The sequence below is a fragment of the Mobula birostris genome, chromosome 17, assembly GCF_030028105.1.
Source record: "Mobula birostris isolate sMobBir1 chromosome 17, sMobBir1.hap1, whole genome shotgun sequence".
Taxonomy (NCBI): domain Eukaryota; kingdom Metazoa; phylum Chordata; class Chondrichthyes; order Myliobatiformes; family Myliobatidae; genus Mobula; species Mobula birostris.
In genome coordinates this window covers 7,957,876-7,965,563 of record NC_092386.1, presented here as the reverse complement: position 1 = coordinate 7,965,563, position 7,688 = coordinate 7,957,876, and positions in this window count along the sequence as shown.

Sequence of the window (7,688 nt, the reverse complement as noted above, 5' to 3'; positions counted from 1 at the left end):
CTTCTTTATGGGGCCTCTGCCCCTTCCCCCTACAGTCCTGACGAAGGGTTCAGGCCCAAAACGTTGACCCATCATTTCCACGGATGCTGCCTGACCTGCTGAGTTCCTCCAGCGTGTTGTGAGTGTTGCTTTGACCCCAGCACCCGCAGAGTATTTTGTGTTTACCATCTACTGGTCCCTTTTGGTTGCAGGTAGACTCAGTGGCCACTTTATTTGGTACTTCCTTCTGCTGGTCATGATCTTCTGCTTCAGTAGCCCAGCTACTTCAAGGATTGACATGTGGTGCATTCATAGAAACATAGAAAATAGGTGCAGGAGTAGGCCATTCGGCCCTTCGAGCCTGCACCGCCATTCAGTATGATCATGGCTGATCATCCAACTCAGAACCCTGTACCAGCCTTCCCTCCATACCCCCTGATCCCTTTAGCCACAAGGGCCATATCTAACTCCCTCAGCGATGCTCTCCTGAACATCAGTGTTGTAACGTGTGGTTATTTGAGCTACTGTCATCTTCCTGTCAGCTTGAACCAATCTGGCCATTCTCCACTGATCTCTCTCATTAACAAGGCATTTTCTTCAACAGAGCTGCCACACACTGGATGTCTTTTTGTATCTCATGCCATTCTCTGTAAACACTAGAGATTGTTGTGTGTGAAAATCCCAGGAGATCAGCAGTTTCTGAGATACTCAAACCACCCCATCTGGAACCAAAAATCATTCTATGATGAAAGCCACTTAGGTCACATTTCTTCCCCATTCTGATGAACATCAACTGAACCTCTTGACCGTGTCTGCATGCTTTTGTGCATTGAGTTGCTGCCACATGATTGCCTGATTAGATATTTGCATTACCAAGCAGGTGTACAGGTGTACCTAATAAAGTGGACACTCAGTGTATATTACTGCAAGGCTACATGGAGCTAATGGGGCACCCCTATTTCAACAGGGGAGAGATGGGTTGACTTATTTAACATAAGCCAATTATCCTGACATGAATAGTGAGCAAATATTGGAAGCAATGTCCAAAAAAATCCAAAAAATTAGTCAATTTGTGTCTAATGAGAAGATAAATGACGGCTAATTTAACAGAATTGTTTGAGAAAGTAATAAAAGCAACAAATACTGCTCTCAGCAGTCAGTTCTGCACCTCAAAGGTCGAGATAGAATGAATGTGGAGAGAATGTTTCCAAAAGTGGGGAAGTCCAGGTCCAAAGGACACAGCATCAGAATAGAACAACATCCTTTTAGAACAGAGACGAGAAAGAATTTCTTGAGCCAGAGGGTAGTGAAACTGTGGAATTCATTGCCAGAGAAGGTTGTGCAGACCAAGTCATTGGTTATATGCTGCTGAGTCCTGACGAAGGGTCTCGGCCTGAAACGTCGACTGCACCTCTTCCTAGAGATGCTGCCTGGCCTGCTGTGTTCACCAGCAACTTTTATGTGTGTTGCTTGAATTTCCAGCATCTGCAGAATTCCTGTTGTTTGCGGTTATATTTAAAGTGGAGGTCGATAGGCTTTTTATTAGTAAGGGTGTCAATGGGTGTTACAGGGAGAAGGCAGATGAATGGGGTTGGGAGGAAAATAAATCAGCCATGATGGAATGACAGAGCAGACTTGACAGTCTGAATGGCTTAATTCTACCCTTTTGTCTTTTGGCTTTAAGGTCTCAACAATGGGCAGTGAAGACCAAAGAGCCCTGTAGGATCATGTTGATAAATTAAGACAATGAGGAATGAAAGTCTGCAGGAATTAAAATCACAGTAAATCTGATGTAATGAAAATTCAACACCAAGTCATACATTAAAAATAAAGTCAAGAAAATGATAACTCATTCAATTTTTTCATTCAAAAAATCTTTATTTACTACTCTTCCCCCCTCCACGCCCGTCTTCTTATTCTGGCTTCTTCCCCCTACCTTTCCAGTCCTAATGAAGGGTCTTGGCCCAAAATGTCAACTGTTTATTCCACTTTGTAGACACTGCCTGACCTGCTGAGTTCCTCTAGCATTTTGCTCTGAATTTCCAGCATCTGCAAAATCTCCTGTGTTTAATCATTTACTGCAGTTTTCCATTTTAAGCCAAGGAAGATAAGTAATTGGTTTATTAGTGTCATTTTTTTATTATCATTATTATAGATTGAGGGTGAGAGGGGCAAGATTTAAAAGGGACCTGAGGAATGGTGAGCAGCCAGTAAAAAACAGGGAGAGGCAGGTATAATAGAAGTACTTGGACAAGTTTATGGAGGGACGAGGCTTAGATGAATATGCGCTGAATGCAGGATGTTGGATCTAGCTGGGTGGAGAGCAGTTAGTGCGATGCTATTGCAGCTCTGGCAGTCCGATTTCAGAGTTTGGAGGTCAAACATGATATAACCTGTAAGGAATCTGTACATCCTTCCTGTGAAATCTATGGGTTTTCCCTTGGCGCTTCTTGACAATATCTACAGATGTACGTTGGAGAGCATTCTGACTGGCTGCATCACTGTCTGGTACGGGGTGCAGAGACGACTGCACAGGATTGAAGTAAGCTGCAGAGAGTTGTAAAATTAGTCAGTTTCATCATGAACACTAGCCTCCATTGTATCCAACGCATCTTCAAGGGGTGATGCCTCATAAAGGTGGTGTCCATCATTAAGGACCCCCATCACCCAGGACATGTCCTCTTCTCATTGCTACCATCAGGAAGGAGATAGAGAAGCCTGAAGACACACAGTCAAGGATTCAGGAGCAGCTTCTTCTCCTTTGCCATCCAATTTCTGAATATGCATTGAACCTATATAACCAGATATAACATATAACAATTACAGCACGGAAACAGGCCATCTCAGCCCTTCTAGTCCGTGCCGAACTCCTACTCTCTCCTAGTCCCACTGACCCGCACTAGGCCCATAACCCTCCATTCCTTTCCTATCCATATATCTATCCAATTTAACTTTAAACAACAACATCGAACCTGCCTCAACGACTTCTGCTGGAAGCTCATTCCACACAGCTACCACTCCCTGAGTAAAGAAGTTCCCCCTCATGTTACCCCTAAACTTTTGTCCCTTAACTCTCAACTCATGTCCTCTTGTTTTAATCTTCCCAAATCTCAATGGAAAAAGCCTATCCATGTCAACTCTATCAATCCCCCTCATAATTTTAAACACCTCTATCAAGTCCCCCCTCAACCTTCTACGCTCCAAAGAATAAAGACCTAACTTGTTCAACCTTTCTCTGTAACTTAGGAGATGAAACCCAGGCAACATTTTAGTAAACCTCCTCTGTACTCTCTCAATTTTATTGACATATTTCCTATAATTCGGTGACCAGAACTGTACACAATACTCCAGATTTGGCCTTACCAGTGCTTTATACAATTTCAACATTACATCTCAACTCCTATACTCAATGCTCTGATTAATAAAGGCCAGCAAACCAAAAGCTTTCTTCACCACCCTATCCACATGAGATTCCACCTTCAGGGAACTATGCACCATTATTTCTATGAATGCTACCTCACTACTTTTATTATTTCTATTTTTGCACTACTTATTTAATTTACCAATTTAATATACATATATCTATTGCAATTCACAGTTTTGTTTTCTCTATTATTATGTATTACATTGTACTGGTGCCGTAAAGTCAACAAATATCATGACATATGTGGGTGGTATTAAAGCTGATTCTGTTTCTGATCCCTCCCACAGTCCAAAGTCATACTAGGAAGTTAACTGGTCATTGTAAATTGTCCCATGATTAGGCTAGGGTTAAATCGATGGGTTGCTGGGCGGCACAGCTCGTATGACTGGAAGGGCCTGTTCCGCACTGTATCTCGGTAAATAAATAAACAAACAATGTGATCGGCACGGACCGGTTGGCCGAAGGGACGTACTGCTCAGTGACTCTATGACTTGATGCTCTGAGGCACAGCGAATGTACATAGAGCATTACAAAGTTTCAAGGTGAGTGGGCGTTCAGCACCATCTACCAGCCACTCACTCATTGCTGTCGGAGAAAGATGGCTGCATGGGATGGCCTCTCGCTCCCTTCTGCTCGCTGCTCCAGAAGGAAGGTCCCTGCGTTCAAATGGTCTCTCTCTCGAAGCTGTTGGAGGATGGTACCGGAGTTCTGGCTCTTGGGAAGGGCTAACCGATACGGTTTGTGGATTGGACTCTGTAGTCTATGTTCTGGCGTGTTTCTGGTTTCTGGTTGCTCCTTTTTTTGTTGCTATTTTGGGTGACTTTGGTGATTTCGGGGCAGCCTGTAGATAACGAACACTGAGCTGAACTGAATATGGGCCCTTACGATTTTGTGTTTTATATTATGTGTTTTTCACTCTTTTGTTGTTGCCTTTGTGTGATTTGTTTTATTTTGTGCATCAAGGGTGTGGATGTTTGATGCTTTTCTTTGAACGGGTTCCATGGTTTTCTTTATTTCATGGCTATCTGTGGGAAAGATAAATTTCAGGGTTGTATACTGCATATATACTTTGATAATAAAAGTGCTTCATAACTCTGAAGCTTTGAAACTTTGAGGAATCTATTGACGTGGAGTGAAATCATTGAAATAAAAGGATAATTTAGGGAACACACATCAAAGTTGCTGGTGAACGCAGCAGGCCAGGCAACATCTCTAGGAAGAGGTACAGTCGACGTTTCAGGCCGGGACCCTTCGTCAAGACTAATTAAAGGAAGAGATAGTAAGAGATTTGAAAGTGGGAGGGGCAGGGGGAGATCCAAAATGATAGGAGAAGACAGGAGGGGGAGGGATGGAGCCAAGAGCTGGACAGGTGATTGGCAAAAGGGATATGAGAGGATCATGGGACAGGAGGCCCAGGGAGAAGGGAAAGGGGGGAGGGGGGGAAACCCAGAGGATGGGCAAGGGGTATAGTCAGAGGGACAGAGGGAGAAAAAGGAGAGTGAGAGAAAGAATGTGTGTATATAAATAAATAATGGATGGGGTACGAGGGGGAGGTGGGGCACTAGCGGAAGTTAGAGAAGTTAATGTTCATGCCATCAGGTTGGAGGCTACCCAGACGGAATATAAGGTGTTGTTCCTCCAACCTGAGTGTGGCTTCATCTTTACAGTGGAGGAGGCCGTGGATAGACATGTCAGAATGGGAATGGGATGTGGAATTAAAATGTGTGGCCACTGGGAGATATTCCCTTTGGGTAGCCTCCAACCTGATGGCATGAACTTGACTTCTCTAACTTCCGCTAATGCCCCATCTCCCCCTCGTACCCCATCCGTTATTTATTTATATACACACATTCTTTATCTCTCTCTCTCCTTTTTCTCCCTCTGTTCCTCTGACTATACCCCTTGCCCATCCTCTGGGTTTTTCCTTCCTTCCCCCTTTCCCTTCTCCCTGGGCCTCCTGTCCCATGACCCTCTCATATCCCTTTTGCCAATCACCTGTCCAGCTCTTGGCTCCATCCCTCCCCCTCCTGTCTTCTCCTATCATTTCGGATCTCCCCCTCCCCCTTCCACTTTCAAATCTCTTACTAGCTCTTCCTTCAGTTAGTGCTGACGAAGGGTCTCGGCCCGAAACGTCGACTGTACCTCTTCCTAGAGATGCTGCCTAGCCTGCTGTGTTCACCAGCAACTTTGATGTGTGTTGCTTGAATTTCCGGCATCTGCAGAATTCCTCGTGTTTGCATAATTTAGGGAATGAGTTTTTGTGGAATACCAAGCTACCGGTGTGTCCCTTTTTTATTAGCACCGTACTGTACATCACTGTGAAGGAGCCCCATCTACTAGGACACGCCCTCTTCTCATTGCTACCATCAGGGAGGAGATACAGGAGCCTGAAAGCACACACTCAACAATTCAGGAACAGCTTCTTCCCCTCTGCCATCAGATTTCTGAATGGGCATTGAACCCGTGAACAGTATCTCATTACTTTTTTTTAAATTCTCTTTTTGCATTACCTATTTAATTTAACTTTTTTTATATATAGATACTTCCTATCGTAATTTACATTTTTTATTATTATGTATTGCAATCTACTGCAGCCGCATAATGACAAATTTCATGACATATGCCAATGATATTAAACTGATTCTGATTTTGAGCTTTTGATAGAGCAGCTTTCTGCGACAGTGCAGTTAATTTTCACATAAACTAATCACAATACCAACAAAATGTCATCTCCACTTTTGGCAGGAGGAAGTTAAGATGCACAAGTAGAGCCTGTTTACATCTGTCATAGACCACAGTCCGCACCTTTACACAAAGCGGCTGCTCCTTCACAGCCACTATCACACCTTCACACACACAGGCCCATCGACTTGTGGCCAAGGCTCACACCTTCACATCGAGGATGCTCTCCCACAGCTTTACAGTCAATCTTCACACGTAAAAGTTGCTCTCCCAGCTATGGGCACACCCTTGCAAGATAGGGGTTGAGGCTTCAAATGTAGAATTGGCACAAAGGCACTTTGTACCTAATTACACATGAAAGAAAGAGCAGATATAAATACTAAACTCAGATATTGATCATGCACTTGATAATGAACTGAGTCAAGGTTTCAGAGAAACCACAACCGTGGAATACAAAGTCTGTAAGAAGAGGCAGGCGATTGGCGCTGTGCCGAAGAGGGAGGTGGGTTGGTGCTATGCAGAAACATTGTCTGTAAGAAGATGTAGGCAAGTTGTTGCAATGCAGAGGCATTGTCTGCAAGAAGAGGGAGGCAAGTTGGTGTAATGAAGAAACATTGTAAGAAGTTGGAGGCAAGTTGGTGCAATGCAGTAACATCATCTGCAAGAAGAAGTAGGTAATTGGTGCTATGCGGAAGACATAGACAAGTTGATGCAATGGAAAAGCATTGTCTGTATAGGAGATGTAGGCAAGTTGTTTCTATGCAGAAACATTGTCTTTAAGAAGAGGTAGATGTGTTGGTGTTATGCTGAAACATTGCGTGATTTTGCTTCTTTAATTGCTTCTCACTGAAAGGGAGATTGTGCTGTTCCTTAGAATCAGGGTGTGCCTGATGGCACAGATGAGCCATCTTGTGATCGGGCTGAAAACCACCAAAGGAAAAGGGACACATGCAATATAAAGAGACAAAAATAATTTAAATATTATTATAAATATTATTGAGTGATTATATTATACTTGTTATTTATTAATCACATGAACATAAAAGCATAACCAACACAGCCAACACAATCTGAGGATGTGCTGGGAGCAGCCCACAAGTGTCACCAAACACTCTGGCACCAACACAGAATGCCTACAATGCTCAGCAGAGCATCATGCAGCCAAAATATAACAAGCAACGTAAGTAAAACTGACTCCTTTTTTACTCCCCCACCCAGACAGACACAGATGGGCGTCCAAACCCAGAACCAGCTGCCTTCATGCCCCTGACCTCCAAAGTGTCCTGGGTGTGTGGAATGCACTGCCGGGGTGATGATAGAGGCAGAGACAATAGGTGCATTTAAGAAACTCTTAGATTGTTACATAGATGAAAGAACAATGGAGAGTTATGTGGGAGGGAAGGGTTAGATTGATCTTAGAGTGGATTAAATGTTGGCACAACATTGTGGGTTGAAGAGGCTTTCCTGTGTTGTAATATTCTATATCCTATGTAATATTGTCTGAGTGAGGAAGATACGCTATAAAAGGAAACTGTCCAAAGAGTAGACATCCATTCAGAAGATGAAAAAGTAAAGTATAGACCCCAAGTTAAGTGATAGGCCA